Below are 11,859 nucleotides of genomic sequence, written 5' to 3' on the forward strand. Positions count from 1 at the left end.
TAGATATAGATTGGTGGATATAGATAGATATAGATAGATAGATAGATAGATATAGATAGAAAGATAAAGATATAAATAGATAGATGATAGATAGATAATATATAGATAGATAGATAGATAGATAGATAGATAGATATAGATTGGTGGATATAGATAGATAGATAGCTAGATAGATATAGATAGAAAGATAAAGATATAAATAGATAGATAATAGATATATGTGGTGTGGAGTGGTTGTGTGGTGTTCTTCTTGGGTTGTGTTTAGGTGCAGCATGTTTGTGTGTAGTGTTATGGTGTGTGTGTGTTTGTGTATAGAGTTTGTCTTTTGTGCATATCAATCAAAATTGCTACTGAGCATGTCTTCACTTTTTCCCACTTGTTTGCTTTTACGAAGCATGTTTAAAATATATGAAAATAAGTGAATTTAAACTATTATATCTCAGCATTCATTACTCATTTTCCCACAAAAACAAACAAACAAACAAAAAAAAAAAAACATACTAGGCAATAAAATGATTTGCAGGCCAAATTTCATAAAGATTTGTGCCACTTTAGAAAGACTGTATTTTTCCGGTGTAGCAGAGGTGCTGGAGCACTTGCATAGTAGCCATTAGTATAGGCAGTAAGGATTCTCATTGGCTGTACTGCCCACTTTATCACTTTACCAGCTGCTTGTGAACAGTAACTTCATATATAGGGTGCCTGGTCTATAATACATTGGGGTCCCTGCCTGTTTAGTCACTAGAGATTTTGATAGTGTTTAGACACATTATACGATTTTGTTTAGTGATTATTGTCAGCAGCTGTAAACATTGAGTATCAAATATTAATCATTGGAATTCCTTAGTCGGCTATTATATTACGTATTATATGACCATACATAAGGCTATTGTATTATTGGGAGAGCTAACTAGGAAAGTCTTTAAAGTTTAGATGCAATATAGGGCTTACTGTGGTTCTAGGCATGCTCCTTGCTATTTATATGATGTGAAGTTATGATATTTGAAGGGGTAATAGGAAAAAACACTTTATGCCACTATTTAAAAGTAACATTGAATTAAGCTGTCTGACACATACAATATACTGTATATCCCTTGTTATAATAAGTATCAGGAGACAATAGCATATTGTTTGATACCTGAGTCCTGACCCTTTATCTTTGTAGTGATGACCATTTGTCAGTTACAACTAGCAAAGCATATATTATGATTATCAGATGATGGACAGATATACTCCTAATACAGATTATGTACAATGTCCATATATTGAATATTTATAGAGTTATTTACAGATCTCAAAGCGCATATTATGCTCCTAGTTAATGCTCAGATATGTTCCTATTGATGATCAATATATACAGATTATTTTACTTGGCTCCCTTCTTGCCTAGATGACTGGTGGATGTATTGGTTTGAGGTAGTGAAAGTAGGTGAAATGGATGACGTAGGTGAAAGGTTCCACGTTGCTTGCTGTGACATCTTATTGTTTTTCCTCCGGTGTGAGATTGCCATACCACAATGGCATTTTTTTTGGCTCTATGGAGGCACTTAGCGTCTTTTATTATGTTTCATCCTGGTTTTATGACAATTGTTATTATGAATCTTACATTAATTATACATCAAGGATAAAAGTTGAATTTCACACACATGATATGTATATGAATTCATACATTGAGAATTATGTTTTTGATTTGGTTGTTAACAACCCGGAGGGTGGGTTTTCCAAAGGGGTGGGGTTATAGTATATTTTAACACATTTGTTTCACTTGCACTTTTGTTTGAATAAGCGGAGAACAATTTCCGAAACGTCACAGAGCTTGCACAATAAAGTGTAAACTATATTGAAAATCCAGTGATATATATACAGGGGTGGAAACATATCACTATGGTTTACTAGTCAGGGTTTAAAAGCTACTAGCCCAGAGAGAAAAAGTTACTAGTCCACTCAATGTTAAACAAAGGAAAAAGTCAAGTTTCTAAGTTGTTTGCTGTGATTTTTAAGTCGCCCGGGGCCACTGGACCACTAGAAATGTCATGCCCTATATATACGTATATATATTTTTGTGGAGGTACTCACCGGTACCACCACCTCTGACATATCATAACTAAAATTTGTAATCATCATGTAAATACTCTATTTTTCAAAAGAGAGCGCTGCAAAATGTATCAAGCATTGTAAATAGCTTTGTCCCTTTGTTTTTCTCAAAGTTACTGAGCACAATATATCAATCAATAATCAATGAGTACCGGGACTTTTTTTTTATTCAAAAAATGCACCATAAATATATATATATATATATATATATAGGTATCCAAAACACCAGAACTCGCCCACAAAGGAAAACTGCCTGGGTGCAAATTTGTAGAAGATATGCAGCCAAAAAGAAAATGCACTCTCAGGACTTTCATAAACAGGTTACTTTTATTTCTGTAACGTTTTCGGAGGTCTTGCCTCCTTCATCAGCATGAATAAAGTGCAAACAAACAAACACTTAAATAGTGACATACTCACTTCAAATCATTTCAAACCACTATCTTTACTGGCGCCAAAATTACCGGTGTTGGACCGCATAGTGCGTTCCAAATGTGCTAAGTGGCGGAAGTAGTGCGCCAAACTGCTTCCGGTTGTCAAAATTATGTGGCCGTAGCAAATCGGCTTAAAAAGTGTGTTAATGCCCTTATTGAACAATCATTATGGCATAATATCTTACGAACATAACAAATTCCTAACGTGCAAACGATTGTGCTATTATACTAAAATGGTGATAGTGAGTGTAGCAGCCGCTTGTTACCATGACAACCTCAATAACGCTAGAGTGTGACCCTGTTGAAAAATACAGATACAAACTGGCAGTAATTGACTTTCAAGGTGTATTACAGAGTGTGTCAAAACAAGCATGCTGCTCGACTACAATATGTGTATATTAAAAAATGTATATATTGAAAAAATGTATATAATGTATGTATATGCAATAATTAACTTAAGCTCTCATGTTCTGACAAAAGGTGAAATACAACTGCTCAATAAGGGACTATCATTTGTTCCCAGCATAACAACCAATGAATATGAGCAGAAACTTGATATTCACAAATTTTGCAGAACCTTAAAGCTTAAAGAGTTTTTCCAGAACACTGTTACAGATAACAATAAGACTGTGATTGAACGCCAATGCCATATACCAAGCTCATTTGAACCTGTAAACTGTAGCGCCAGCACCAAGACCTTTATTCGCATGGTCTCTCAAGACCTGGATAAAGACAGAGAACACTCTATATGGAAGCACAACCTCACACGAATAGAAAGAAAAGCCATCAAAACACTACAGGATGACACCTCCCTTACCATTAGACCAGCGGATAAGGGAGGAGCCATAGTCCTGCTGAATTATGACTATTATAAAGGCGATATTGTACATCAACTCTCAGACGCATCTACGTACATGGCTCTGAAGGGCGATCCAACAGGTACATATAAAAAACAGCTGGATGATTTAATTCTTATGGGTTATGAACAGGGTTTCATCTCTGAACACATTAAAAAATATTGCACTACACTGTACCCAAGGATACCCATACTATATACAATACCGAAGGTGCATAAAGATGCAAATGCACCCCCGGGTCGTCCGATTGTATCGGCAGTGGATTTCTTGTGCCAACCGGTGTCACAGTACATTGACCTGCTATTACAGCCGGTTGTCAGGGGAACACGATCCTTTTTGCTGGACACCAGCGAATTTATCAGACAGTTGGGGGCTGTTCACGTCCAACCTGATGATATTTTGGTCACCATGGACGTGAACAGCATATATACTATCATTCCCCATAAGGGGGGATTAGAAGCTGTTAGGGCACATCTCACGAATAATCCCCTCTATGAGGGACCTCCTATTGAATACCTGCTATCTCTCATCGAATTTTGTTTACATAAGAATTATTTTAGATTCGAAAACAGATTCTTTCTTCAGATAGCAGGCACGGCCATGGGGTCATCCATGGCCCCCTCCTATGCTAATATCTTCATGTCGCATTTCGAGAATATATACCTATGGGGAAAATGTGATTCATCTATCATTTTCTACCGTAGGTATATCAACGATATTTTTCTAATTTGGAGAGGGGGCTTGGATGACCTCCATGAGTGATTCGAAACATTCAACAATACACAGACCACGGTTAGGTTTAAAATCCTGAGCGATACACAGTCTATCAACTTTCTTGACCTCAAAGTTTACAAAACCACACAGGGATTAGGATGCACACTATTCAGCAAACCCACGGATAGGAACTCCCTACTGAGGTCAGATAGTTGTCATCCCCCAGCATTACTAAAGGGCATACTGAAATCGCAGCTTATTAGAACAGTAAGAAATAATTCTGATCCTAAATTAGGAGCCACCCAGTTGTCCGAAATGGGTGCAAAATTTGCAGAGAGGGGCTACAAGACACATCATATCAGTCAGATGATGAAGGAAGTGTCACAAGTAACACAAGCACAACTACTGGCCCGAGAACCCAGACGAACCAGGGATGACAAAATCATACTGGCAACTACATTTTCTCCTAGCACCAGAAATGCTGGACTGTCTTTAAGGACACATTGGCCTATCGTTTCCACTGATCCAAAATTACAGTTTAGTAAACATCTTACGCCCATGGTTGGTTACAGGAGGGGTACAAATCTGCGAGACTTATTAGTCAAGACTGACTCGAAGGCCAGTTGTAATCCTATGACACATACCAACATCAGAGGATCCTATCGATGCCTAGGATGTGCTACCTGTAATGGACTTTTAAGTACCAGAACATTCAATCATCCCCATACCAACAGGCAGTTCCATATACGACATTCGATTACCTGCACAACCACGTATGTCATCTACTTATTGGTGTGCCCATGCTCTTGGCATTATGTCGGTAAAACGACAGGCACCCTGAGAGAAAGGATGGCCAATCATCAGCATGCCATAAGGTCGGCTCACAAATCCGGGGAATCGGATCAACCTGTAGCGAGACACTGTGCAGAACACAGACATTCGGTGGCATCAATAAGATACACACTTATTGATCATGTACCCCCACTAGACAGAGGGGGAGACAGAGGTAAAATACTTCTGCAACGTGAGGCACAATGGATGTACCGACTAGGTACCATTTACCCAGGTGGGCTCAATACCACCCCAGATTTCAAGGCTTTGATGTAATATGGCTATACAGTGTGATACAATTGCAGGGTACGGCACCTAGACTATCATGACTCTGTGGGCCACAGTGTCGGCGTGCCCCGTTCTAGGGGTTCTCCTAACCATGTTGGCAAACAGCACCAGGGATAGGAGTCTTTGATATTTCTAATACCTGTGTGGAAGTCAGATAGTGGTTCCTTGGAGTTACCAAGTTTTTTACACACATAGCTTAAATAACATTACATATACTCAAAGCTGGACACTTGATCCTCAAGTATGTAAGGATGAAGAAATAACAACAGAAGAGGACCAGTATTGAACATAGCATCATGGAACATAATTTGATGGTTGAACAACCAGGGTAACATAATGCATATTAAGCATTCGATCCTAAAAGCCACGTTAACCTAGAGGACTAGGGTATAACCGCAGACACCGAAAAATGCACAGAAACAAACACAGAGCGGGTCATCATATATAAAGTCATAAATAAATGACCAGGCGCTCTTTATTCTGTATACATGGGAATCATGGACATTTTAGAGCTAAATCAATCCAGAGTGGGATATCGTTGAAACCAATGGAAAGACCGTTATATCAACTGTTTTTATTTTTATGTTTTCATATTTTTTTGTATTTGTGCTAACGAGTTTAGAGCGTTTTGTAGTGAGTGAATGGGGGCATTGCTAGCCACAAGATGGGAGTGGAGTATGCTATACATGACCCCTATAGCTTTAGTATTGAGAGTAAATATGGTGAATACATAACCTCATTACTCAGTAAGAAATATTTGAGTTGTATAAATTCACCAAAAATTTCTCTATTTTTTCATTTTAGTATTTTTTTATTACTTTCCAATTTGTGTAAATAAGGTGTGTTGATGGAAGGTATGATCAGTATGCATGTCAGTAGCTCATGACAATGGAGGGATTCCAGATAAATGATATTATTTTAGTCGTTTACACACTGAAGGTATTACATCGGTGGCATACATCTCCATATGAGATTCCTCAATAAATATTGGGTAGACGGGCTTCATATCCTTAATATAAGCTAACATAGGAGCATGTGTATAGTATAATATGCCAGCTGGTGCGACTCTAAAGTAGATTTTTTACCTTCCCCTTTTTTTCAATATATACATTTTTTCAATATATACATTTTTTAATATACACATATTGTAGTCGAGCAGCATGCTTGTTTTGACACACTCTGTAATACACCTTGAAAGTCAATTACTGCCAGTTTGTATCTGTATTTTTCAACAGGGTCACACTCTAGCGTTATTGAGGTTGTCATGGTAACAAGCGGCTGCTACACTCACTATCACCATTTTAGTATAATAGCACAATCGTTTGCACGTTAGGAATTTGTTATGTTCGTAAGATATTATGCCATAATGATTGTTCAATAAGGGCATTAACACACTTTTTAAGCCGATTTGCTACGGCCACATAATTTTGACAACCGGAAGCAGTTTGGCGCACTACTTCCGCCACTTAGCACATTTGGAACGCACTATGTGGTCCAACACCGGTAATTTTGGCGCCAGTAAAGATAGTGGTTTGAAATGATTTGAAGTGAGTATGTCACTATTTAAGTGTTTGTTTGTTTGCACTTTATTCATGCTGATGAAGGAGGCAAGACCTCCGAAAACGTTACAGAAATAAAAGTAACCTGTTTATGAAAGTCCTGAGAGTGCATTTTCTTTTTGGCTGCATATATATATATATATATATATATATATATATATATATATAGACCACATAACGATGATATACCCATCTTTATTAACATCAGCTGTGTTCTCCTACACATCATTTCTCTCAGTTGAAAGTTAGTTACGCCATCTTGTGGATGTTTTTTTAAATCACACTCTTTGTTTCATTTCTTCACTAATGTCTTGCTACAAGAAAGAAAAATGTGTATCTTAGATCACAGCCGAAAATAACAACCAACTTTGAAAAAGCCCCGCATGGGTGGGCCAAAATGTTGGTACTGATATCATGAATTGAAATTAAAGGTACAGATAAATTGCAATTGAAATGGAGTGCCGAGAATAATTGAAATTTATGAATATAAAGTATTTGGCAAGAGTTAATTGAAAAGTGCTTTACGTTATGAATTAACACACACAAACATTTATATATATATATATATATATATATATATATATAAATAAATATATATAAAACACAGGAATAGACCGCACTCACAGACTAGACTGGGTACACATCCTAAGCCACTGTTAACTCCACAGCCCTAAACACTGACAGACAGCTGCACAGTTCCCAGCAATCCAGGCAGTAAACCCCTGAAAAGCCTGGGTGACAGGCCCGCAGGAAAGCATTGCAAACATTATAAACACAACACACTGAAAACCTGGCACTCACTAGCAAATACTCAGTAATGTTTAAAAGCAAAACTGGGGGAAGTCAGTTACATTTGGCGCCAAAGGGTCCCGGGCTTTATCCTTTGGCGCCAAATGTAACTGACTTCCCCCAGTTTTGCTTTTAAACATTACTGAGTATCTGCTAGTGAGTGCCAGGTTTTTTGTGTGTTTATATATATATATATATATATATATATAAATAAATATAGATATATTTAAAAAAATATATATTTTCTCTTGTTAAGTGTATCCAGTCCACGGATCAGCCATTACTTGTGGGATATTCTCCTTCCCAACAGGAAGTTGCAAGAGGATCACCCACAGCAGAGCTGCTATATAGCTCCTCCCCTCACTGCCATATCCAGTCATTCTCTTGCAACTCTCAACAAAGATGGACGTAGTAAGAGGAGAGTGGTATATTATAGTTAGTTTTTTAACTTCAATCAAAAGTTTGTTATTTTTAAATGGTACCGGAGTGTACTGTTTCATCTCAGGCAGCATTAGAAGAAGAATCTGCCTGTGATTTCTATGATCTTAGCAGAAGTAACTAAGATCCTTTGCTGTTCTCACATATTCTGAGGAGTGAGGTAACTTCAGAGGGGGAATAGCGTGCAGGTTTTCCTGTAATAAGGTATGTGCAGTTAACATATTTCTAGGGATGGAATTTGCTAGAAAAATGCTGCTGATACCGGATTAATGTAAGTTAAGCCTTAAATGCAGTGATAGCGACTGGTATCAGGCTTATTAACAGAGATACATACTCTTATAAAAGTGTAATATAAAACGTTTGCTGGCATGTTAATCGTTTTTATATATGTTTGGTGACAAAACTTATTGGGGCCTAGTTTTTTTCCACATGGCTGGCTTGATTTTTGCCTAGTAACAGGCTTTCCACTGTTGCAATATGAGTGGGAAGGGCCTATTTTAGTGCTTTTCTGTGCATATAAAAATACTGACAGAGACATTCAGCTTCCCTCTGCATGATACAGGACATCTCTGAAGGGCTCAAAAGGCTTCAAAGTCGTGTTTGAGGAGGGTAACAATCACAGTAGACTGTGGCAGTTGTTGTGAATGTGTTTAAAAAACGTTTTTGTCATTTATTATTCTGTTTTTGTTATTAAGGGGTTAATTATCCATTTGCAAGTGTAACTGCCTTTTTTCACTGTTATTTCAAATTTTGTCAAAATTTGTTTCTCTTAAAGACACAGTAACGTTTTTTTATATTGCTTGTTAACTTGCTTTAAAGTGTTTTCCAAGCTTGCTAGTCTCATTGCTAGTCTGTACAAACATGTCTGAAACAGAGGATACTTGTTCATTATGTTTAAAAGCCATGGTGGAGCCCCATAGGAGAATGTGTACTAAATGTATTGATTTCACCTTAAACAGTAAAGATCAGTCTTTATCTATAAAAGAATTGTCACCAGAGGAGTCTGTCGAGGGGAAGTTATGCCGACTAACTCTCCCCACGTGTCGGACCCTTCGCCTCCCGCTCAAGGGACACACGCTAATATGGCACCAAGTACATCAGGGACGCCCATAGCGATTACTTTGCAGGACATGGCTGCAATCATGAATAATACCCTGTCAGTTGTATTATCCAGATTGCCTGAATTGAGGGGCAAGCGCGATAGCTCTGGGGTTAGACGAGATACAGAGCGCTGTCAGTATATTTATGAAAGTCTTAGTAGTGCTATCCAAATAATATATCAGTTTATGGCAGGGTTATAAACACATAATAATTTTCCTTAAAAATAGAAACCCTAATCAACCATGCATCTACTAGACCATACAATTAATATAAATACCTGAACTCTTTTATTTAGATAATATCCATGAACATATTGAAGTATATTTGCAATAAAAGGAAATGAAATAACTTTTTATGCGCTTGAAAACTATTTAAATATGCTATGCAAAATTCATACATGCTTATCTTAAAAACCCACCTTATTTATAAATAACCTTTAACATCCAAGCAATACAATTTTAAACAGTGCTCTTAAAAATAGGATAATATATATATTCTGCTATTTAACTGCAATTTATCCTAATACAATATTGACTTAAAACACCAGAACTTTCACAGATAAATCACTTAGTCTACCAGATACAAATTTAAATAATACCTAGGCTGGGATTACCAATTTAAAATACAATTTATTTATTTGACTCTGCCAGGCCCAGCAATAGTAATTGTTTACTTTAAATGCTTGCATACAAATAGGTAGGCTAAGAGCTATCTAGGACAATGACACACAGTTTAAAAGTATAATCTGCTCTTTAAATCTATTAACTGTAAAGGCTATTCATATGACTATTCATATGACTTATCTTACAAAACCCAGAAAACTGTATCTTTAAACTGCAGTGACTTTAAAATATCACATGTAATTAGCAGCCCTTTTCTTATACTCTATATATATACGTTAAAAAAATGATATCCAACTTCAAGATTTTTTTCACACCTCATATAAAATAAGTGTAATTGCAATGGAATAGGAGAAGTATGGCCCACTTTGTTTTTATAGTTTGACTGTGTCCCACGCAAAACAGTTTCAGTCAGTTACAAAACTCTGCAGCCAGTGTGCCTCTTCTTCCTTCTGCATACAACTTATTGTCTAATCATAGGTGTGAAATATGGGTGGCCCTTCGAAACCTTGTCCCTCTATTGGATAATCTAAATATCCCATTTCCAACAGCCAAAAAGCTTTCTGGCTGTAGTTCTCTCATGACAACACCGGGTGGCACCACAAACAGACACAGCAACATTTGAAACAACTTAAATCAGTATTTCTATGAAATGGTTATTCATTTTATCATAATTTACTGCAACAACTATTCACAATATTTGCTTTGGATAAGTTATATCTTAATGAATTTTCTGATCATTTTGATATGAAACATCACATATATCTAACATTATATTAAAATAATTTATATTTCATTTAGCCTAACAGAAAATTTATATCTCATAGTCGTATCACATCAAAGTAACTTCCATATCTTCATCTCACTATATTTTAAGAGATGTATTTAAAACTTTATAAACATTTATTGCACATTCATATGATATGACATTTCATTTCATGCAGGCATTCCATCTCTTTCTAAGTGCATAGATTGATGCCCATGACCAATGGTTGTCTGCAATAAAAATAGAAATAATTATTAGAAGTGATCCAAGCATTTATATGTCTAGGGTCCATCTGAAATAAGATTAAGTATCATTAATCATTTACTTTTAGGTCCACAAACATCTATTTATATTCTTAAAAACACAGAGGTTATTAAACATTTTTGACTGACTAAAACAGTTGCCTCCCAGCTTAGCAAATACCCATGCAATAATAGAGAATTAGATAATTTCCCAAATTTCTATATTTAATACATTCTGGGGCATGCATTCAAAGAGAGAGAAAAAAAAATGTTTATTTGTTATCTGTTTTAATGAGTTTCAGAGTCACACCTCAGCATCTGTCTTTTGTTTTCCAAGGCCTTCATTGCCCCACATGGGGTCAATCCACGAGTAGTTGTAAAAGTCTTAATACAGCACATTTCCTGTAAGTACTATGCTTATCCAACTATTTTAGATTTTATCCTTTTAAGTGATGGTCTTAAATTGGGTAGACCAAATGTTTTAGAGTCATAAAACTCTGCATATAGTCAAATGAGCATGGTCACTGAGTTAGTTGCTTTTAGGAAAATTTGTCTGTGTGCTTACACAGCAGGAAGTCATGCTTCAAAAGCTAGGCTGATCCTCAATCCTGATAAACGTGTATTCACCCAGCTCCCATCTGGTAGGGGGATGGGACCACCTGTGGATTAGAAGCTGTGTTCAACAAATTCATGTTCAATTAATTCTGATGTCTCATTTAATATATACAGTGTATAAAATATACATATATATATATATTGTTACAAAAGGAATATAGAGATGGCGCTATTGGAATAGGTGATACAATGAGAGGTAGTGAGTCTCAGTATAAAACAGATGTTCTAATGATGTAAACACTTCAATGTTAGAGCAAAGCAACGTGCTGCAATTAATATCAATTGGTTCCTTTAAACAAATAAAATTATAAATTTAAAAGGTAGAACATAGTGTAAGGACCTGTGTGAGGTCTATAAAGGTACAGTCACTAATAATTTTCACAGTGAAATGGATGGTTTTCTTCTTATAATCCGGTAAGGTCCCCCTAAGGGTATGCACTTACTTCACAGACCCTCAATCAAATGAGGTAAGGATGATTCAGAAATGCTGTGCAAAGGTATTGCCTCTTGAATA

The sequence above is a fragment of the Bombina bombina genome, chromosome 2 (assembly GCF_027579735.1).
Source record: "Bombina bombina isolate aBomBom1 chromosome 2, aBomBom1.pri, whole genome shotgun sequence".
NCBI lineage: Eukaryota > Metazoa > Chordata > Amphibia > Anura > Bombinatoridae > Bombina > Bombina bombina.